This window comes from Scyliorhinus canicula, chromosome 9, assembly GCF_902713615.1.
Source record: "Scyliorhinus canicula chromosome 9, sScyCan1.1, whole genome shotgun sequence".
In the NCBI taxonomy this organism is placed as follows: Eukaryota; Metazoa; Chordata; class Chondrichthyes; order Carcharhiniformes; family Scyliorhinidae; genus Scyliorhinus; species Scyliorhinus canicula.
The window spans coordinates 116,136,518-116,160,720 of NC_052154.1; positions in this window are offsets into that span (position 1 = coordinate 116,136,518).

Below are 24,203 nucleotides of genomic sequence, written 5' to 3' on the forward strand. Positions count from 1 at the left end.
GAAGGCGGTGCTACATGCAAAACGGATCAGGTTCGGAATGCTGCAGCCAGCGCGCTTGTGGGTCACCTACAGGAACCAACACCACTATTTTGAGTCCCCAGAGGAGGCGTGGGCCTTTGTACAGGAAGAGAAACTGGACTCGAATTAGACCCAGGGGATACTTGGCGGCCTTGGCCGCTCGGGTACTTTCAGCTGAATTCTTTGTTTGGATTTTGAACTCTTGCTGTGGTTTTTCTTCTGATGTTTTTTCCCCCTTTGCCAACTTCCCTTAGTTATTGTTATTGTGGTTATTCATGGTTATTTATGGTTATTTATGCTGTTTGGTAGAGGGCGACTGTTAAGTACATTGTTATTTGTTATTTATCTGTTATTTATAATGTTAAGTTGGGGAGGCGGGACGGGGGGGGAGGAGCAGATCGGGGATATGGGCTCCTAGGGGGGGTTCTTTACAGGCATGGACGGGGACGGGGGTGGAACTGAAGATGGCGGGGTGGGGTGTGGCAGGGCGAAAGCGCGGGCTTTCCTCTGTTTTCCCGCGCGCGGGGAAGAGGAGGGGGGAGGGGAGGAGTGCGGGGCGTGGCTAGCAATGGCGACCTTCCCGCGCTGGAGCGGGGCCAGGGAGGGGTGGCAAGGGGGGGGAGGCCCCCCCCCCCCCCGAGCCGGGGGGAGTCGGAGTGTGGCAGGAGCAGCCGGGTCAGCGTGAACCAGCTGACTTACGGGAGTACAATGGAGGGTACATCGCGGCTAGGAGGGGTCCTAGCCTGGGGGGGGAGGGGGGTTAGGGAGGGACACCGGGTTGCTGCTGAAAAGACCAGAAACGAGAAGTGGAGGACTGGAGAGGTGGGGGGAGGGGGACATCGCCATGGGGAGCGGGTCAGAAGGGGAGGGTCGACCCGGGGCGAGCAGGGAACAGGACATGGCTAATCGGCAGGGGAGGGGGGCGGGTCGTCCCGCGACCCGGCTGATCACTTGGAACGTGAGGGGGGTTGAATGGGCCGGTCAAGAGATCAAGGGTATTCTCACACCTGAAGGGACTGAAGGCTGATGTAGCAATGTTACAGGAGACCCATTTGAAGGTAGTGGACCAGGTTCGCCTGAGAAGGGGGTGGGTGGGACAGGTGTTCCACTCTGGATTGGACGCAAAGAACCGGGGGGTGGCGATTCTGGTGGGAAAGAGGGTGTCGTTCGTGGCGGAGGAGGTGGTGGCGGATAAGGAGGGTAGGTATGTGATGGTGAAGGGTAAGCTGCAGGGGGAGAAAGTGGTGATGGTCAACGTATATGCCCCGAACTGGGATGACGCGGGTTTTATGAGGCGCCTATTGGGCCTCATTCCGGGACTGGAGGCAGGGGGCTTGATCATGGGGGGGGACTTTAACACAGTGCTGGACCCCGGGCTAGACAGATCGAGCTCAAGGACCAATAGGAGGCCGGCAGCGGCAGAAGTGCTGAGGGGGTACATGGAGCAGATGGGAGGAGTAGACCCATGGAGGTTTGGTAGGCCGAGGGCGAGGGAGTATTCCTTTTTCTCCCACGTCCATAGAGTGTACTCCAGAATCGATTTCTTCGTGTTGAGCAGGGGGCTGATCCCGAGGGTACGGGAAGCTGAGTACTCGGCCATTGCGATCTCTGATCATGCACCACATTGGGTGGATGTGGAAATGGGGGAGGCGCGGGACCAGCGCCCGCTGTGGCGGCTGGATGTGGGGCTGTTAGCGGACGACGAGGTGTGTAAAAGGGTCCGGAAGAGCATTGAGAGCTATCTGGACTTGAATGACACGGGTGAGGTGCAGGTGGGGATGGTCTGGGAGGCCCTGAAGGCAGTGATCAGGGGAGAGCTGATCTCCATAAGGGCGCACAGAGAAAGAAAGGAGAGGCAGGAGAGGGAGAGGCTGGTGGGGGAGCTATTGGAAGTGGATAGGAGATATGCGGAGGCACCAGAGGAGGGGCTGCTGGGAGAACGGCGCAGCCTGCAGGTCAAGTTCGACCTGCTGACCACCAGGAAGGCAGAGACGCAGTGGAGAAGGGCACAGGGCGCGGTTTATGAGTATGGGGAAAAGGCGAGCAGGATGCTGGCACACCAGCTTCGCAAACGAGATGCGGCTAGGGAGATTGGGGGAGTGAAGGAGAGGGGCGGGAAGGTAGTGCAGAAGGGGCAAGAAGTGAACGGGGTCTTCAGGGATTTTTACAAGGAGTTGTATCGGTCTGAGCCGCCGACGAGGAGAGGGGGAATGGAGGACTTCCTAAACAAATTGAGGTTCCCAAGGGTCCAGGAGGGGCTGGTAGAAGGGCTGGGGGCGCCAATAGGGCTAGAGGAGCTAGTCAAGGGAATAGGTCAGATGCAGGCGGGGAAGGCGCCGGGGCCAGATGGGTTCCCGGTGGAATTCTATAAGAAAAATGTGGACTTGGTGGGACCGGTACTGGTACGAGCCTTTAATGAGGCGCGAGAGGGGGGGCTTCTGCCCCCGACAATGTCGCAGGCTCTGATCTCCCTGATATTGAAGCGGGATAAAGACCCCGTGCAGTGCGGGTCCTACAGGCCTATCTCGCTTCTGAACGTGGATGCCAAGTTGCTGGCAAAGATCCTGGCAGCTAGAATAGAGGATTGTGTGCCAGGGGTAATCCATGAGGACCAGACGGGGTTCGTGAAGGGGCGGCAGCTCAACACGAACGTGCGGAGATTGCTGAATGTAATTATGATGCCGGCAGTGGAGGGGGAGGCTGAGATAGTGGTAGCGCTGGACGCGGAGAAGGCATTCGATAGGGTGGAGTGGGAGTACCTGTGGGAGACGTTGGAACGGTTTGGGTTTGGGGAAGGCTTTATTAAGTGGGTGAAGCTGCTCTACTCGGCCCCGACGGCGAGTGTAGTGACAAACGGGAGGAGGTCGGAGTATTTCGGGCTCCACCGAGGGACCAGGCAGGGATGTCCCCTATCCCCCCTACTTTTCGCACTGGCGATTGAACCGTTGGCGATGGCACTGAGGGGTTCAGGGGGGTGGAGAGGACTGACTAGGGGAGGGGAGGAACATCGAGTATCGCTGTATGCGGATGATCTACTGCTGTACGTGGCAGACCCAGAAGGGGGAATGCCGGAGATAATGGAACTATTAGCAGAGTTTGGGGACTTTTCGGGGTACAAACTAAATTTGGGCAAAAGCGAGGTTTTTGTGATACACCCGGGGGACCAGGGAGAGGGTATTGGGAGACTCCCCTTCAAGCGAGCAGGAAAGAGCTTTAGGTACTTAGGGGTGCAGGTGGCAAGGAACTGGGGGACCCTCCACAAGTTGAACTTTTCCAGGCTGGTGGAACAGATGGAGGAGGAATTTAAGAGGTGGGACATGGTACCGTTGTCGCTGGCGGGGAGGGTGCAGTCAATCAAAATGACGGTCCTCCCAAGGTTCTTGTTTTTATTTCAGTGCTTGCCCATCTTCCTCCCTAGGGCCTTCTTCAAAAGGTGACGAGTAGCATCATGAGCTACGTGTGGGCGCATGGCACCCCAAGGGTGAGGAGGGTCTTTTTGGAGCGGAGTAGGGACAGTGGAGGGCTGGCACTACCCAATCTTTCGGGGTACTACTGGGCGGCAAATGTGTCAATGGTGCGCAAGTGGATGATGGAAGGGGAGGGGGCAGCTTGGAAACGAATGGAGAGGGCGTCCTGTGGCAACACAAGCCTGGGGGCCCTAGTAACGGCACCATGGCCGCTCCCCCCCACGAGGTACACCACGAGCCCGGTGGTGGCGGCCACCCTCAAGATATGGGGGCAGTGGAGGCGACATAGGGGGGAAAATGGGAGGTCTGTTGGCGGCGCCAATAAGAGGGAACCATAGATTCATCCCGGGGAACATCGACGGGGGATTTCAGAGCTGGTACAGGGTGGGCATACGGCAGCTGAAGGACCTGTTTATAGAGGGGAGGTTTGCGAGCCTGGGAGGGCTGGAGGAGAAGTTTGAGCTCCCCCCGGGAAATATGTTCAGATATTTACAAGTGAAGGCATTTGCTAGACGGCAGGTGGAGGGGTTCCCCCTGCTCCCCAGTAAGGGGGCGAGTGATAGGGTGCTCTCGGGGGTCTGGGTCGGAGGGGGGAAGATATCAGACATCTACAAGATAATGCAGGAGGCGGAAGAAGCATCAGGGGAGGAGCTGAAAGCCAAGTGGGAAGGGGAGCTGGGAGAGCAGATAGAAGACGGGACGTGGGCGGATGCACTGGAGAAGGTCAATTCTTCCTCCTCGTGTGCGAGGCTGAGCCTCATTCAATTTAAGGTGCTGCATAGAGCTCACATGACGGGGACAAGGATGAGCCGGTTCTTTGGGGGTGAGGACAGGTGTGTCAGATGTCTGGGAAGCCCAGCGAACCATGTGCATATGTTCTGGGCATGTCCGGTGCTGGAAGGGTTCTGGAAGGGGGTGGCAAGGACGGTGTCGAAGGTGGTGGGGTCCAGGGTCAAACCAGGATGGGGGCTTGCGATCTTTGGGGTCGGGGTAGAACCGGGGGTACAGGAGGCTAGGGAGGCCGGAATACTGGCCTTTGCATCCCTAGTGGCTCGACGAAGGATATTAATTCAATGGAAGGACGCGAGGCCTCCAAGCGTTGAAACTTGGATTAACGATATGGCTAGCTATATTCAGCTAGAAAGGATCAAATTTGCCCTGAGAGGGTCGGTACAGGGATTCTCCAGGCGGGTGGCAACCTTTCCTTGACTTTTTAGATCAGAGATAGACGTTCGGGGTCGTGGCAGCAGCAACCCGGGGGGGGGGGGGAGGGGGGGAGGGAGGGAGGGAGGGAGGGGGGGAGGGGGGGGAGGGAGGGAGGGGGGGGGGAGGGAGGGGGGGGAGGGGGGGGGCAGCAAGGGTCGTGGGGGGACATGCACGACTGTAACGCGGGCAAGTCTGCTCGCTGCTCATGTCTGAAACTGTAGGCTGCCTTGTTTGTTAAGGTTGCCTGGGGGGGGGGGGGGGGGGGGGGAGGACTGGTGCGCGCGAGAGGGCGGGCGAGGGAGGGACATTTGCCTAGAGGGATTGTGTTGTAAATAATTTAAAAATTAGTAGGGGTAAATGTTTGTATGGAAAAACTCTTTCAATAAAAATTATTTTAAAAAAAAAGGACTGGGTGGCAGAGCGGCTGGGTCCAGGTCTGCTCACAGGGGCGTCAGATCCACTCGCTGGGGCAAGTTGATCAGAGGGGGTGTGGTTGTCTTTGAGTCCACCCGCAAGGGTGACGGGGTCAATGGTAACATCCACTCTGTGGGAGTGGTGGGGTGAGAATCCCATTGTGGTGTTGGGGGTAGATCTGGGAATACCCTGGAGTTGGCTATTTGGGTTTGAGGGTTCTGGAGTATGGGGAGCCCCGTGCAAAGGCTTAGCTTGTATTTAAAATAGTTATGCTCAAGTTAGAAGTTGTTTTGTTGCTTCTAACGCTTTCAGAGTAACTATTGGTGTAAAATTGACAGAACCATTCAATGTTGGTGACTTAAATCGCTTTGTCGCGTGGTCCCCAGTGCAGCCTAAATATCGGGGAAGATCCCCTTTTTGGACACTTGTCAGGTAAACCCTTACCTGGGAACGTCCAAAAGAAGGGTCCCCAGCGCATCTTTGGTGTACCTCCCAAATGCGATGCTGTGGAGCCAGGAGGTTAATTTGGAATGCAAGCCCCATTGTTAGGACAGTGGTGTCAAGCACCAGTCTTTTAGGCAGAATGGCCTATGTTGACGGCACGTGCAGTTCTCACTTAAATGGTACACAGAGTGACTTGGACTCCAACTCATGCCACCAACATAGATATGGCTGAAAGGCTGTCCTGAAGTTATTAAAGTTACATAAAAGTAAGGGGCGGAGAATAGGTCCTGACGCCAAAATCGTGGTGGGTGGCGATTTGATACCAAATCGCTATTCTCCGTCACATCGACATCGGCGTCAATGCATATTGGAACACACGTATGATAAACACAATTTGCACATTGTTAGCAGGCCTGGCCGGGTATTCTCCATGGCCTCCGTAATTCTTCTCCCCTGATGGGCTGAGTTCCCGACAGCGTGGTTCATTTGTGCTTTCAAAAATCGTGAAACCGGTTTGGTGGTTGCTGAGGGAGAGAGGAGGTAGGGCATGGAGAGGAGTGACTGTGTGACACCGGCCATATGGGGCCCCAACTCCCACACCCCACCCTCTGCCACACCCCCTGCCACACCCACTCCCATCTGGCCACCACCCACCAACCACGGCAACACCCAGAGTAGCCTCTATGGGGCCCGCATTGCCTACCCCTGGCAAGGGCAGTGCCAGCCAATGGTACCCCTGACATCAGGGACAGGCGCCAGGGCCAGAGGCCCCCACGTTGCCAGCCACTGATGGGGCCAGGGGTGTGGAGATGGAAGGGAGGGACACACGGGGGCAGAGTCCGTGGTGCCAACCGGGGGCACCGGGCAGCCTGTTGGACCTGGTTGGGCACAGGGGTACGCACCATGCTAACATGTCGGCCTTTCACCCCCTGCAGACAATGGATATTGGAATTCAAACATCACTGGTGTCCTTCCTGTTAGTCGCCGTTGCCCTGGGTGATGCCTTGGGCTGTACAAGCGGGCGCTGTTCAAGGAAGGGTAGGAAGCTACAGCAGCGGAACGTGCAGCAGCAGGACGCGTCACAGATGTACAGGTTACAGCCATGCAGGATCGAGAGCTATCCGCCCTACAGGCCGAGGAGGAGGGCAATGGAGTCGCCACATGAGGCCTCGTGTGTACCGGCAGCGTCTGTCATTAAAGGACCTGCCGGACCGGGCATGGTGTCAAAGATTCCGGCTGAGCAGAGAGACAGTGCAACATATCTGCCAGATGATGGCACACCTGCCACTGCGGGGGTATGGGGGAGGACACCCGATCCCGGTGGCCATCAAGGTGACGGTCGCCCTGCACCTTTGCATGACGGGGTCCTTCCAGGCACCAAGTGTGGACCTGTCCGGGATCTCAAAGACCTTGGTGCACAGATGTATCCGCGCCATCACTGAGGCCCTGTATGCCCAGACAGGTCAATACATCCACTTCAATATAGACCGAGCCAACCAGGATGCCTGGACAGTGGGGTTCGCTGCCATCGCTGGGATGCCCCGGGTCCAGGGGGTGATCGACGGGATGCAAGTCCCCCACGAGCACCTGCAGATGACAGGCCGCTCTATTATTAACCAATTTGGCCGCCTCTACTGGACGATGATCTTCCTCCAATTTGTCACTGGAGGGGATCTTTGGCTACCCACAGGGGTTCCACTTGATGAAATTGCAGCTGATATGTGATCAGCAGCTGCGCATCATACACGACTGCGCCCGATACCCGGGCAGTGTGCACGACATCTTCATTCTGACACGCTCGGCAGTTCCTGACATCTTCGAGACACCTCCCCGGTTGGGGGCTTGGCTCCAGGGTGACAGGGGTTATGCACTGTTATGTCATGGCTGATGACACCTATCCAGAGGCCACAGACCAACGCAGAGACCCGCAACAATGATGCCCATGCAGCGACCAGGAGTGTGATTGAGCGGTGCTGTGGCCTCCTGAAGATGTTGTTCAGGTGCCTGGCAGGGACACTGAGAGTGACACCCGTATTGTGCAACCTGCTGAGTCCTCCACAACATCGCACAGCAGAGGGGCGATGTGATGGAGAAGAGGAGGAATGGAAGGCCTCATCCAATGAGGAGGATGCAGGGTACGGCAAGGATGGGCGGAACATGGGGCCCAGGAAGGTCCGGAAGCCGTACGACTTATGCTCCAGGGCTAAGGCGCATGGGATGCTCTGACCGTCTCCAGGTTCACCAACTCCTCCTCCCCCGGTATGCCCTATGGCCCCCGGGCTACTCCATGGGGCAGGGGTGCAAGTGGAGCCATCCCCTGAGGCTCCCCACCACATGGTACTGTCTGTCCTGGAGGCCTGCCCTGGTCTTGACCAGGGTTTGCATGCTTTTGGCCATGGAGTACAGGGAGTTGACCATCTCTATCTGGGACTGTGCCACATCACCCATTGACTGCCGCATCACCCACTGAATTGCACCACACCACGCTGCGACTGTGCCACTACATTCTGGGTTTATGTCACATCAGCCAGTGACTGCGCCATCTTCCTCTGGGACAAGGCCACCCCCCTCTGTGTCTGCGCCATGTCGACCAGCACCTGGGAAATGCCGCCGATGTTCCCAGCCATGCTCAGCAGCGCCACTGCAATGTCCAGGTGGCTCTGAGACATGGTTGCCTGTGAGGCGACAACCCTGTCTGAGCCTCGGCCAGCGCCTGCACAGAATGCCCCAGGCCTTGGACATGCTGATCCATAGCCAAAACAGTTGCCACCAATGCCTCCACCGCGGAAGCCACACGTGCGGTGCTGGCCTGGGGGCACAAATTGTCGGCACCACCTCCAGATGCTGCATGCAGTTGGACTCCTCCAACTGCACCTGAGGGTGACCACCCCTCATGTAGACCCTGGCTCTGTGACTGCATCTCCACTATAGATGGGTCTGTTTGCTCCAGAATCACGAGACCTCTCTGGATGGCAGCAAGTTCCTCGGGTTGGTCTGCCCTCTGACCATCCGCCCCCGCGGGGGTGTTCCTACCTCCACCTGCTGCACGGGAGCAGCTATGTAGTGCACACCATAGAGTGTCCCAGGAGCCACTTCCCTCACATGCCCAACCGAGGTGAGTGTCTCTGAAATGGTGGAGGGTGTTGGGGACAGCCGTGAGGGAAGATCACTGTCATCCTCCGACCGGAGCTCCGGGGTCTCCTGAGTCTTGGGTGGGGGACTGCTGTCCGTGTTGCTTGAAGCATTGGTGCCGGGTTCATGGGGGGGGCTCCGGCTGTGGCACTGGCTGGATAGGGGTCGCCTGATGGACATGTCCCATCCCCAGCAGATCCTGTAAGACACAAGACAAGGCGCATGATTAGACCGGGGGTGGGAGACCAGGGGTCTGTCAGGAAGGTAAGTTTAACTTTAAAAACTTATCTTACAGGAGAAGCGGCCTCCAGATTTTCAGCGGGAGCAGTGTCCAGGGGCCTGTCGGGAAGGTAAGTTTACCTCTTTAAAAACTTACCTTACAAGAGAAGCGGCCTTCAGATTTTCGGTGAGAGCAGTGTCCAGGGGCCTGTCGGGAAGGTAAGTTTAACTTTAAAAACTTACCTTGCAGGTGAATGTATAATGCTTAGTTCACACTATATATCATTGTGTCCTTGTGGGCTCTGTCCGTGAGCCGTTGTGCGGCTCTGCCCACAGGTTGAGATGAGGAGCTTGTACAGGGCTCCACCCTTGACTCCGCCCATGACCCCTCCCACTACTGGAAGTATTAAGTGCTGCGGTCTTGTGAGTTTGCCCTCAGTTCTTCTGGTCGCAGGCAGGCTCAGTTGTAAGTCTATTAAAGCCACAGTTTACTTCCTCTCGTGTCTCGAGTGAATTGATGGTCACATCAATTTAATAGACTTAAAAAACCACCATGGAATCAGCCCTCAAACCTGATCGACTGGAATTCGGCCTGCAGGCTGCAGAAGTGAAGGAAATCTTTCTACACTGGCTTCGGTGCTTCAAGGCCTACCTGGCTGCGTCGACTACCTCTGCTACTACTAAAGAGCAGAAACTCAGTCTCCTGCATGCACGGGTGAGCCATCACATCTTTACGCAACGCAATAGTACCGACTCGTACACCGAGGCCCTCGCTATACTCGACCGACTATACGTGCGGCCTGTAAATGAAGTCTACGCGCGGCATAGTTTCACAACCCGCCGCCAGCGCCCCGCAAAGTCGCTAGAGGACTACCTGCGCGATCTAAAAGCTCTTGCATGGGAATGTAACTTTCAGGCTGTAACTGCCTCCCAGCATATGGAACTCGCTGTCCGTGATGTGTATGTTGCAGGGGTCCGGTCCAACTACGTGCACCAGCGTCTCCTCGAAAAAGGGGCCCAGAACTTGGAGGACAAGCAACCTCACTGGAGGTCGCGTTTCAAAGTTTGAACTCATTCCCCGCAGACCACGCGACCCCATCGTGGACCCCCGACCAGAAACTGCCCCAGGCCTGCGCCGCACGGCCACCCACCCACTATGGAGTGCCATTTTTGCGGTCAGCCCCAACACCCACGGCAGCACTGTCTGGCTCGCAACACGACCTGCAGCAGGTGTGGTCATGTAGCGCTAACAATTATACTCAAAGACGAGAGACTAGTACAATCGAGGCTTTATTGCTGTGCGATGCTATTCCTCCATCTGCAACTGTAGACTAAGGTCTGAGTGACTCACACGCATATTTATACACAAGCTCCCTGTGAGCGGAGCTAGCCGGCGGGGGCTTACGGAGGAACCTGTATTACAGGTACAGGCATACATCCCCCTACTGCAAGTACACATAACTACAGTGGTTATATCACCACATTCACCCCCTGTAAAAAAATGAGTCCAGCGGGTGTGACATGTAACTATAATACAAAGGATGAGTTATTTACAAGAGGGTCCAAAAAAAGAAAACCAAGAGTCCATCCGGTTAGCAGGTTACAGGTTGAGCCGAATCGGCGGTCGAACGTTCCGCTGTGATCGTCGTAGCTGTGATGGCGACGTCGGCACAGGCGGTGATGGCAACGATGGTGCAGGTGTTGGCGGTGTTGGTGCTGGCTGCTGGCGGGATGACTCCGAGAGCGAGCCAAAATCTTCCGTGTCCTCCAGTGTGGGCAGGGGGACGAGGGATGGACCTGGTGGGAACGAATAGGGGGGCGCCAGGGAAAAGGAGGTTGGCACGGGGGGAGAAAGGGGTGTGGGCATGGGATCGGCACCTGAGGGAGCCAGATCCCGGAGCGAGACTGTGTCCTGGCGGCCGTCGGGGAACTCCACGTAGGCATACTGAGGGGTGGCGTGGAGAAGGCATACTTTGTCCACCAGTTGTTCCGCCTTGTGGTGCCGGACATGCCTACGGAGAAGGACAGGGCCCGGAGTCGTGAGCCACGTCGGGAGCGACACCCCAGATGTAGACTTCCTAGGGAAGGCAAAAACACGTTCATGGGGCGTACTGTTAGTTGCGGTACACAGTAGCGACCGAATGGAATGGAGCTCGTCAGGGAGGATCTGCTGCCAGCGAGTGGCTGGGAGGTTCCTGGACCGTAGAGCCAGCTGGACGGCCCTCCATACCGTCCCGTTCTCCCTCTCTACCTGCCCGTTTCCCCGGGGGTTGTAGCTGGTCGTCCTGCTGGAGGCGATACCCGTGCTGAGCAGGAAATGATGCAGCTCATCGCTCATGAACGAGGATCTCCTGTCACTGTGGATGTAGTCGTGGAAACCGAACAGAGCGAAAATGGAATCCAGGGCCTTGATGACGGTGGCAGACGTCATATCCGGGCATGGGATGGCGAAGGGGAACCTAGAAAATTCATCGACCACACTAAGGATGTAGGTGTTGCGGTCGGTGGAGGGAAGGGGCCCTTTGAAGTCCACGCTGAGGCGTTCAAAGGGGCGGGACGCTTTCACCAGGCGCGCGTGATCTGGCCGGTAGAAGTGCGGCTTGCATTCCGCACAGACCTGGCAGTCTCTGGTGACTGTCTGTACTTCCTCGTCGGAGTAGGGCAGATTGCGGGCTTTGATTAGATGGTACAAGCGAGTGACCCCCAGATGGCAAAGGCTCTCGTGCAAGGCATGGAGCTGGTTCACTTGTGCTCTGGCACATGTACCTCGGGAGAGGGCGTCTGGGGGCTCGTTGAACTTGCCGGGGCGATACAGGATCTCGTAGTTAAAGGTGGAGAGCTCGATTCTCCACCGCAAGATTTTGTCATTCTTGATCTTGCCCCACTGTGTGTTGTTGAACATGAAGGCTACCGACCATTGGTCAGTGAGGAGAGTGAATCTCCTGCCTGCCAGGTAATGCCCCCAGTGCCGCACAGCTTCAATGATTGCCTGGGCCTCCTTTTCAACAAAGGAATGCTGAATTTCGGAGGCGTGGAGGGTGCATGAAAAGAATGCCACGGGTCTGCCTGCCTGATTCAGCTTGGCGGCAAGTGCGACATCTGAAGAGTCGCTTTCTACTTGGAAAGGCAGTGTCTCGCCTACTGCGTGCATCCCCGCCCTGGCTATGTCAGATTGAATGTGGGCGAAGGCCTGTTGTGCCTCGGCCGAGAGGGGAAAATGTGTGGATTGGATAAGTGGGCGGGCCTTGTCCGCGTATTGTGGGACCCACTGGGCGTAATAAGAAAAGAACCCAAGGCAGCGTTTGAGGGCCTTGGGGCAGTGGGGGAGTGGAAGCTCCATGAGGGAGCGCATGCGGTTGGGGTCGGGCCCCAGTAGTCCGTTTTGGACTACGTAGCTGAGGATGGCTAAGCGGCCTGTGCGGAACACGCACTTCTCCTTGTTGTACGTGAGATTAAGGAGAGATGCGGTGTGGAGGAATTTAGAAAGGTTGGCATCATGGTCCTGCTGGTCATGGCCGCAGATGGTGACATTGTCGAGGTACGGGAAGGTGGCCTGCAGTCTGTACCGGTCAACCATTCGGTCCATTTCTCGTTGAAATACCGAGACTCCATTCGTGACGCCGAAGGGAACCCTAAGAAATTGGTACAGACGACCGTCTGCCTCAAAGGCAGTGTATGGACGGTCCGATTTACGGATGGGGAGCTGGTGGTAGGCGGATTTCAGGTCAATAGTAGCGAAGACCCGGTACTGTGCAATCTGATTGACCATATCAGAAATGCGGGGGAGGGGGTACGCGTCGAGCTGCGTGTACCGGTTGATGGTCTGGCTGTAGTCCACGACCATCCTGTGCTTCTCCCCGGTCTTAACCATTACCACCTGGGCTCTCCAAGGGCTGTTGCTGGCCTCGATGATACCCTCCCGAAGCAGCCGCTGGACTTCGGACCTGATGAAGGCCTTGTCCTGGGTGCTGTACCGTCTGCTCCTGGTGGCGATGGGCTTGCAATCTGTGGTCAGATTGGCAAATAGTGAGGGAGGCTCGACCTTGAGGATCGCGAGGCAAACGATGAGGGGAGGTAGGGGTCCGCCGAATTTGAGGGTGAGGCTCTGGAGATTGCACTGGAAATCCAGGCCTAGTAAGAGTGACGCACAGAGGTTGGGGAGAATGTACAGACGGAAACGGTCGAATTCCACGCCCTGTACAGTAAGCTTAACCAGGCAGAAACCCCGGATTGGGACAGAGTGGGACCCGGAGGCGAGAGAAATCTGCCGGTCGGCGGGATGGACCGCAAGGGAATAGCGCCTTACCGTGTCCGCAATCTCTCCAGAAGTCCGTGGACGAAGCTCTCGGTGCTCCCTGAGTCGATGAGGCAGGAGGTCACGTGGCCATTGACCAGCATCGATGTGGAAGAGGGTGCCAGGTTGCGAGGACGGGACTGGTCGAGCGTAACGGAGGCGAGTAGCGGGCGATCGGTGGTTGAGTCAGATGAGTCCGACGAGGAGCGGTAGCGACCCGTGTCCCCGTCCTGGGGAGGACAAAATGGCGGCATCTGGAGTACCTGTGGGTAAAATGGCGGCGTCCATGGAGCGCACGTTGTGGGGTCGGGACAAAATGGCGGCGCCCATGGAACGCACATGGCAGTGGTGGATGAAGATGGCGGCGCCCATGGAGCGCACGTGGCGGGGGTGGCGAAAGGTGGCGGCACCTACTGATCGCACGTGGGGTCGGGGGAAGCGGACGGCGGGGCCCATTGAGCGAGCGGCTGAGGCGAGGGGACCGGGGGCGCGATAGCGGCAACCGTCCGGGACTGACACACCGCTGCAAAGTGGCCTTTCTTGCCACAAGCTTTGCAGGTCGCGGTGCGGGCCAGGCAGCGCTGGTGTGGGTGCTTCTGCTGACCGCAGAAGTAACAGTGGGGACCCCCAGGGAGCATGGTGCGGTGGGCAGCGCAGGCATTGTGCGCGGAGGCGGCTGCTGGGGGGGGCGTTTGCGGGGTCCACGAGGGGTAGGACGGGTGGGCCTGGGGGGCCGTTTGCGTGGTCCACAATGTGTGGAACTGGTGGGCCGAGTGTCTAGCGGAGTAAGATCGCGCACTACGGGAGGCGGCCGTCATGGAAAGCGCCACGGCCTTTGTGGCCGCGAGGTCGGGGCCGGCCCCTTCCAGCAGTCGTTGCCGGATAGGGTCCGATGCAATGCCTGTAACAAAGGCATCGCGCATGAGTAAGTCAGAGTGTTTCCGTGGCTGTGAAGGCCCGGCAGTCGCAGTCTCGTACCAGAGGTATAAGGGCCCTCCAGAAGTCCTCAATCGACTCACCCGGCTGCTGGACGCGAGTAGAGAGTTGATGCCTCGCAAACAGGGTGTTCGCCGATGGTGCATAGTTCTCCTTGAGCAGTTCCATAGCTCTGGTGTAGTCAGTCACACCTCGAATTAGCGGAAAGACACTGGAGCTAAGTCTGGAGTACAGGAGTTGCTTTTTCTGAGCCTCCGTCGGGGGAGGGTCTGCTGAAGAGATGTAGGCCTCAAAGACTGCGAGCCAGTGAACAAAGTCTTTTCTGCCGTGAGGCGACTGCGGATCCAGCTGCAGACGGTCAGTCTTGATTCTGATGTCCATGGTGAACAGAAAATCACACAGCAATAAATTGTCGCGCTAACAATTATACTCAAAGACGAGAGACTAGTACAATCGAGGCTTTATTGCTGTGCGATGCTATTCCTCCATCTAAAACTGAAGACTAGAGTCTGAGTGACTCACATGCATATTTATACACAAGCTCCCTGTGGGCGGAGCTAACCGGCAGGGGCTTACCGGGGGAACCTGTATTACAGGTACAGCCATACATCCCCCTACTGCAAGTACACATCACTACAGTGGTTATATCACCACAGGTCAAAAGAACATTTTGCTAAGGTATGCCTGTCTAAACCTAAACCCTCTAACTCTCCCGCTGTCCAGAGCAATCGCTCCCCTAACTCGCAGGCCCGCAGACCCCGCAATGTTGCAGTGTGTCTGCCGACTCTGCCCCCACCCGACATGTGCGACTCATGGGGGCTGCCATCTTGGCAATCCTCCCCCAAGCGGCAGGCCATGTGCGAGTCATGGGGGCCGCCATATTCCTCGCCGCCCGCCACGTGTGATCCACGGGGGTGGCCATCTTGGACGGCATGTTCTTCATCGCCCACCACGTGCGATCAACCCATCTTGGCCATCCGCGGACAGTCATCACGGGGACACTCCAGCACTGCTGATCAAGCCACCGACTACCCGCAACTCAACGCAGTCACTTTGGACCAGTCACGGCCAAAGAACCACAGGAGCTCGATGATGTCCGTTCAGGTCAACGGATACAAGATACCGTGCCTCTTCGACTCCGGGAGCACCGAGAGCTTCGTACATCCAGACCTGGTAAGATGCTGTTCGCTCCCTATCTACCCAGCACGGCAAACTATCTCCCTCGCCTCGGGTTCGCACTCGGTTCAAATACAAGGGCGCACCGTTGCGACATTAACAATACAGGGCGCCAGCTACTCTAATTTCCAGCTGTATGTACTCCCAGACCTCTGTGCCCCCCTCCTACTCGGGGTTGATTTTCAATGCAATCTTAGAAGCCTCACACTCGGCTTCGGGGGACCCCTACCCCCTCTCACTACATGCAGCTTAGCGACTCTTAAAATCGACCCCCTCCACTCTTCGCTAATCTCACTGCTAACTGCAAACCCGTAGCCACTCGCAGCAGGCGGTATAGCCTGCAGGACAGGGTATTTATTAGAGCCGAAGTCCAGCGGCTCCTACGTGAGGGAGTCATAGAGGCCAGCAACAGCCCCAGGAGAGCTCAGGTGGTGGCCGTCAAGACCGGGGAAGAGTTCCGAATGGTAGTGGATTACAGCCAGACCATTAACCGGTTCATGCACCTCGATGCGGACCCCCTCCCCAGAATTGCAGACATGGTTAATCAGATCGCCCAGTACCGCATTTTCTCCACAGTGGATCTGAAGTCTGCATACAACCAGCTCCCAATCCGCCCGGAGGATCATCACCACACGGCGTTCGAGGCAGATGGCCGCCTTTTCCATTTCCTCCAGGTTCCCTTCGGCGTCACTAACGGGGTTTCGGTGTTCCAACGAGCAATGGACCAAATGGTGGACCAGTACGGGCTGCGGGCCACGTTTCCGTATCTGAATAACGTCACGATCTGCGGCCATGACCAGCAGGACCACGACGCCAACCTCCACCGATTTCTCCAAGCCGCCCAGAAACTCAACCTCACATACAATAAGGAGAAATGCATTTTCCGCACAACCAGACTAGCCATCCTCGGAAATGTCGTGGAAAACGGAATCCTGGGGCCTGACCCAGGCCGTATGCAACTCCATCTCCCTCGTTGTTCCAGGACCCTCAAGAGGTGCCTTGGATTTTTCTCCTATTACGCCCAGTGGGTCCCCCAGTATGCAGACAAAGCCCGCCCACTATTTAAGACCACACTCTTCCCACTGTCAGCCGAGGCCCACCAGGCCTTCAACTGCATCAAGGGGGACATCGTCAAAGCCGCCATGCAGGCGGTGGATGAATCCGTCCCCTTTCAGGTTAAGAACGACGCCTCAGAGGTTGCTCTCGCGGCCACTCTGAACCAGGCCAGTAGCTTTCTTCTCCCGAACCCTCTCCGCTTCGGAACTTTGACACCCCTCAGTCGAAAAAGAAGCTCAAGCCATTGTGGAAGTCGTCCGGCACTGGAGGCACTACCTCGCAGGTAGGAGGTTTACCCTCATCACCGACCAGAGATCTGTTGCCTTCATGTTCGACAACTCGCAATGTGAGCAAAATAAAAAACGATAAAATCTTGAGGTGGAGGATCGAACTCTCCACCTATAATTATGACATCATAGGGGCCTCACGGTAGCATAGGGGCCTCACGGTAGCATGGTGGTTAGCATCAATGCTTCACAGCTCCAGGGTCCCAGGTTCGATTCCCGGCTGGGTCACTGTCTGTGTGGAGTCTGCACGTCCTCCCCGTGTGTGCGTGGGTTTCTTCCGGGTGCTCCGGTTTCCTCCCACAGTCCAAAGATGTGCGGGTTAGGTGGATTGGCCATGCTAAATTGCCCGTAGTGTAAGGTTAATGGGGGGATTGTTGGGTTACGGTTACGTGGGTTTAAGTAGGGTGATCATTGCTCGGCACAACATCGAGGGCCGAAGGGCCTGTTCTGTGCTGTACTGTTCTATGTCTATGTTCTATATATCGACCAGGGAAGCTCAATGAGCTCCCAGATGCCCTGTCCCGCGGCACATACGCCAGCGCGCAAGACGATCGATTACAGGCTATCCATAATGACCTCTGCCACCCGGGGGTCACCCGGCTCGCCCACTACGTCAAAGCCCAAAATCTGCCTTTCTCCACCGAGGAGGTAAAAGCCATCACCTGGGATTGCCCGATCTGCGCGGAGTGCAAACCGCACTTCTATAGACCCGACAAGGCCCACCTGATAAAGGCTTCCCGGCCCTTTGAATGCCTGAGCATCGATTTCAAAGGGCCCCTCCCCTAACCAATCGAAATGTGTACTTCCTCAACGTCATAGATGAATTCTCCCATTTTCCGTTTGCTATCCCATGCCCCGATATGACCTCCCACACAGTCATCAGAGCCCTGCACAGTGTCTTCACCCTGTTCGGTTTCCCCAGCTACGTACACAGCGACAGGGGTTCGTCCTTCATGAGCGACGAGCTGCGTCAGTACCTGCTCGACAAGGGCTTTGTCTCGAGCAGGACTACCAGCTACAACCCCAGGGGGAACGGGTAGGTGGAGAGGGAGAATGCAACGGTCTGGAAGACCGTCCTACTGACCCTACGGTCCAGGAATCTCCCGACCTCCCACTGGCAGGAGGTCCTCCCTGACGCGCTCCATGCAATTAGGTCCCTCCTGTGTACGGCCACTAATCAGACCCCTCACGAACGATTATTTGTTTTTCCTAGGAGCACTACCACTGGGGCTTCGCTCCCATCTTGGTTGAGGACACCGGGCCCGGTTCGCCTCTGGAAGCACGTCCGGGCACATAAAACGGATCCACTAGTAGAAAGGGTACTACTGTTACACTCTAACCCACACTACGCCTTTATAGAACACCCCGCCGGCAGTCAGGACACCGTTTCCCTTCGGGACCTGGCGCCTGCAGGATCCACCACCACCGCCGAGGTACCCCTCACACTACACCCCACCCGACCCCCAACACCCTGCGCCCCCACGCCTACAGGTTTCCAGCGCCACCCTTCGCCCATCGTGCCGGTCAGGAACGAAGCTCTGAACAAACCGTGTCGCGTCTTTTCGTCCGACGTCATTTCGTCCAACGACACTTCGTCCATGTCTTTTGGTCCAACGTCTTTTTGTCCGCCCGTCTTTTGGTCCAACGTCACTTCGTCCAATTATCCAATTACAAATTAACTCCGTATAAAACCATTTAATTGATAAAATGCAAGTACAATACAGCAAGTGAATTTAATTGCTAAAATGAAAGTAATTGATAAAATGCAAGTAAAATGCAAGTTGAAAAATGCAGTTAAAAAGTTAAAAAATCTAAAAATGCAGTTATAAAATCTAAAAGTTTACTAATTACTTAAAATTCCCGAAATTACTTAAAATTGATGTAAATTGTAAATTCCCGAAATTCCCTAAAAGTTAGATTTCCAGAACTGTACCCGAGAGAGAATAATGGGGAGAGGACAAGATGATTTGATATTCTACAATTCCGACAGACACAGATATAAGTGGGAGTCTAATTAGATTTAGACAATGAGTGCAGTTCTGAAAGAAGCAGGTTTAAACTCGATTTTCGTCGAGTGATTAAAACCTCTGGTTGACAGTGGGTTCTGACATTACAGGTCTGAAATGATCAAATATTCCATCAGATACAATGGCTCTCATCACGCTGGAGCATACATGGGTGAATATCCTGCAGCTTATCTTAATAATGTCTGGAGATCAAGCAGCACAAATGCAGAACTCAACTTCAAGAGGCGAAATAGGTGGAGAGGATCCTTGAGCAGTAACATTGAAAAACTAAATTAAACTATTTGTAATTGGATAATTGGACGAAGTGACGTTGGACCAAAAGACGGGCGGACAAAAAGACGTTGGACCAAAAGACGTGGACGAAGTGTCGTTGGACGAAATGACGTTGGACGAAAAGACATAGCACCGAACAAACAACCCCGGAGTCCACCCTCAGATCCACACCGCCCGTCAGCGCACAGCCGCCCGAAGAGGATGCAACCCCAGTGCTCCGCCGATCCCAGCGGACGACTTGGCCACCGGACCGGCTCAATCTGTAGACCCGTTACCCTCGCCGGACTTGATTTTTTTTACAGGGGGTGAATGTGGTGAATGTATAATGCTTAATTCACACTACATATCATTGTGTCTTTGTGGGCTCTGTCTATGAGCCGTTGCGCGGCTCTGCCACAGGGACAGATGAGCTTGTACAGGGCTCCACCCTTGGCTCCGCCCATGGCTCCACCCATGCCCCTCCCACTACCGGAAGTATAAAGTGGTGCGGTCTTGTGAGTCTGCCCTCAGTTCTTCTGGTCGCAGGCAGGCTCAGTTGTAAGTCGATTAATGCCACAGTTTACTTCCTCTCGTGTCTCGAGTGAATTGGTGGTCACATCAGCGGCCTTCAGATTTTCGGCGGGAGCAGTGTCCAGGGGCCTGTCGGGAAGGTAAGTTTGCCTCTTTAAAAACTTACCTGTAGAGCTGCAGGAAGTCGGCCGTGGGGATTTCTGGGAAGATTTGTTGGTACCTGTATATAAGTTGGGGTGTTACTGAAGCCGAGACACTACACTTGTCGTGTCCCCCACCCTTCCACATCCTCTAACCTAACAGGTTGAGTGAATATCAGATAAGCTCTTCCTTTCTTTTTCTTGATTTATCTAGAGGGGGTGGCTGGGAAGGCAGTGCAATGTTCCTCCTGCAGAATGTTTGAGGTGAGGGACGCCGTTAGTGTCCCTGCTGATTTAATCTCTGGGAAGTGCACCCATCTCCAGCTCCTCAGAAACCATGTTAGGGAACTGGAGCTGGAGCTGGATGAACTTTGGATCATTCGAAAGGCAGAGGTGGTCATAGATAGAAGCTTCAGGGATGTAGTTACTCCAAAGAATAAAGAAAGATGGGTGACAGTGAGAGGGGCTGGGAGGAAGCAGTCAGTACAGGGATTCCCTGTGGTCATTCCCCTTAGTAACAAGTATACCGCTTTGGATACTGTTGGGGGGGGGGGTGGACTTACCAGGGGTAAGCCACGGGGTACAGGTCCCTGGCACAGAGTCTGTCCCAGTTGCTCAGAAGGGAAGGGGGGAGAGGAGTAGAACATTAGTCATTGGAGACTCCATAGTTAGGGGGATAGATAGGCGATTCTGTGGGAACGAGAGAGACTCGCGGTCGGTGTGTTGCCTCCAGTTGCCAGGGTCCGCTGTGTCTCAGATCGTGTTTTCGGGATCCTTAAGGGGAAGGGCGAGCAGCCCCGAGTTGTGGTACACATAGGTACCAACGACATAGGTAGGAAAAGGGATAGGGATGTAAGGCAGGAATTAAGGGAGCTAGGGTGGAAACTTAGATCTAGACAAACAGAGTTATTATCTCTGGGTTGTTACCCGTGCCATGTGCTAGCGAGTTGAGGAATAGGGAGAGAGAGCAGTTGAACACATGGCTACAGGGATGGTGCAGGAGGGAGGGTTTCAGATTCCTGGATAATTGGGGCTCATTCTGGGGTAGGTGGGACCTCTACAAACGGGATGGCCTACACCTGGACCAGAGGGGCACCAATATCCTGGGAGGGAAATTTGCTAATGCTCTTCGGGAGGGTTTAAACTAGTTCAGCAGGGGGTTGGGAACCTGAATTGTAGTTCCAGTATACAGGAGGTTGAGAGTAGTGAGGTAATGAGTAAGGTTTCAAAGTTGCAGGAGTGTACCAGCAGGCAGGAAGGTGGTTTAAAGTGTATCTACTTCAACGCCAGGAGCATCCGGAATAAGGCGGGTGAACTTGCGGCATGGGTTGGTACCTGGGACTTTGATGTTGTGGCCATTTCGGAGACGTGGATAGAGCAGGGACAGGAATGGTTGTTGCAGGTGCCGGGATTTAGGTATTTCAGTAAGCTCAGGGAAGGTGGTAAGAGAGGGGGAGGGTGGCATTGTTAGTCAGGGACAGTATTATGGTGGCAGAAAGACGTATGATGAGGACACGTCTACTGACGTGGTATGGGCTGAGGTTGGAAACAGGAAAGGAGAGGTCACCCTGTTAGTGATTTTCTATAGGCCTCCGAAAAGTTCCAGAGATGTAGAGGAAAGGATTGCAAAGATGATTCTGGATAGGAGCGAAAGTAACAGGGTAGTTGTTATGGGGGACTTTAACTTTCCAAATATTGACTGGAAACGCTATAGTTCAAGTACTTTAGATGGGTCTGTTTTTGTCCAATGTGTGCAGGAGGGTTTCGTGACACAGTATGTCGATAGGCCAATGAGAGGCGAGGCCATATTGGATCTGGTACTGGGTAATGAACCAGGACAGGTGTTAGATTTGGAGGTAGGTGAGCACTTTGGTGATAGTGACCATAATTCGATTACGTTTACTTTAGTGATGGAAAGAGATAGGCATATACCGCAAGGCAAGAGTTATATCTGGGGGAAAGGCAATTATGATGCGATGAAGCAAGATTTAGGATGCATCGGAAGGGGAGGGAAATTGCAGGGGATGGGCACAATGGAAATGTGGAGCTTGTTCAAGGAACAGCTATTGCGTGTCCTTGATAAGTATGTACCTGTCAGGCAGGGAGGAAGTGGTCGAGCGAGGGAACCGTGGTTTACTAAAGTAGTTGAAACACTTGTCAAGAGGAAGAAGGAGGCTTATGTAAAGATGAGACGTGAAGGTTCAGTTAGGGCGCTCGAGAGTTACAAGTTAGCTAGGAAGGACCTAAACAGAGAGCAAAGACGAGCCAGGAGGGGACATGAGAAGTCCTTGGCAGGTAGAATCAAGGATAACCCTAAAGCTGTCTATAGATATGTCAGGAATAAAAGAATGACTAGGGTAAGAGTAGGGCCAGTCAAGGACAGTAGTGGGACGTTGTGCGTGGAGTCCGAGGAGATAGGAGAGGTGCTAAATGAATATTTTTCGTCAGTATTCACGCAGGAAAAAGACAATGTTGTCGAGGAGAAAACTGAGATACAGGCTACTAGACTAGAAGGGCTTGAGGTTCATAAGGAAGAGGTGTTAGCAATTCTGGAAAGAGTGAAAATAAATAAGTCTCCTGGGCCGGATGGGATTTATCCTAGGATTCTCTAGGAAGCTAAGGGGAGATTGCTGAGCCTTTGGCTTTAATCTTTAAGTCATATTTGTCTACAGGAATAGTGCCAGAAGACTGGAGGATAGCAAATGTTGTCCCGTTGTTCGGGAAGGGGAGTAGAGCCTTACTTCTGTTGTGCGCAAAGTCTTGGAAAGGTTTATAAGAGATAGGATGTATAATCATCTGGAAAGGAATAATTTGATTAGAGATAGTCAACACGGTTTTGTGAAGGGTAGGCCGTGCCTCACAAACCTTATTGAGTTCTTTGAGAAGGTGACCAAACAGGTGGGCGAGTGTAAAGCAGTTGATGTGGTGTATATGGATTTAGTAAGGTGTTTGATAAGGTTCCCCATGGTAGGCTATTGCAGAAAATATGGAAGCATGGGATTCAGGGTGATTTAGCAGTTTGGATCAGAAATTGGCTAGCTGGAAGAAGACAAAGGGTGGTGGTTGATGGGAAATGTTCAGACTGGAGTCCAGTTATTAGTGGTGTACCACAAGGATCTGATTTGGGGCCACTGCTGTTTGTCAGTTTTATAAATGACCTGGAGGAGGACGTAGAAGGATGGGTGAGTAAATTTGCAGATGACAATAAAGTCGGTGGAGTTGTGGACAGTGCGGAAGAATGTTACAAGCTACAGAGGGACATAGATCAGCTGCAGAGCTGGGCTGAGAGATTTCAAATGGAGTTTAATGCAGAAAAGTGTGAGGTGATTCATTTTGGAAGGAATAACAGGAAGACAGAGTACTGGGCAAATGGTAAGATTCTTGGTAGTGTGGATGAACAGAGAGATCTCGGTGTCCATGTATATAGATCCCTGAAAGTTGCCACCCAGGTTGAGGGGGTTGTTAAGAAGGCGTATGGTGTGTTAGCTTTTATTGGTAGAAGAATTGAGTTTCGGAACCATGAGGTCATGTTGCAGCTGTACAAAACTCTGGTGCGGCCGCATTTGGAGTATTGCGGGCAATTCTGGTCGCCGCATTATAGGAAGGATGTGGAAGCATTGGAAAGGGTGCAGAGGAGATTTACCAGAATGTTGCCTGGTATGGAGGGAAGATCTTATGAGGGAAGGCTGAGGGACTTGAGGCTGTTTTCGTTAGAGAGAAGAAGATTAAGAGGTGACTTAATTGAGGCATACAAGATGATCAGATGATTAGATAGGGTGGACATCGAGAGCCTTTTTCCTCGGATGGTGATGTGTGGCACAAGGGGACATAGCTTTAAATTGAGGGGCGATAGATACAGGACAAATGTCAGGTAGGTTCTTTACTCAGAGAGTAGTAAGGGCGTGGAATGCACTGCCTGCAACAATAGTGGACTCGCCAACATTAAGGGCATTCAAATGGTCATTGGATAGACATATGGATGATAAGGGAATAGTGTAGAAGGGCTTTAGAGTGGTTTCACAGGTTGGTGCAACATCGAGGGGTGAAGGGCCTGTACTGCGATGTAATGTTCTATGTTCTATGGAGTGGAGGTGGGGGTGGGTGTAGAGGTGAGGGTGGTGGGGGTGAGGGTGCGGGGTGGTGGTGGGGGGGCTTGGCACACTTGTCACGGGGAGCTGCAACTCTGCAGGGTCTGTTGCTCTTTTTAATGAGTGGAATACTATCCCACCGGCGTCGCCAATAATGTTGCCAATTTGGCACCCGGGACACCAATATTGTTGCCAAATTAACTTGATATGGCAGTTATTAAGGATAATATTGCTTTTCAGAGTCACCAGGTATCAAATGATAACACCACAAGGCTTTACCGGATATCGATCAAAGGACCACACAACCAGTTAGTCAGTTGAAGTTCAAAGATGGTTTATTGACACACAAGGATTACTCCGACATGCAACATAAAATGCTACAAGTTAAACTACACCTAACAACTACAATAACCTACACTTAACTTCAGGACAACCGGCTCTTTGCAGATGAACAAGGCCTTTGTTCGGATCTTGCGTGGCTGGGTGGCAGAAGTGGCTTTGTTTCTGGGTTCATCC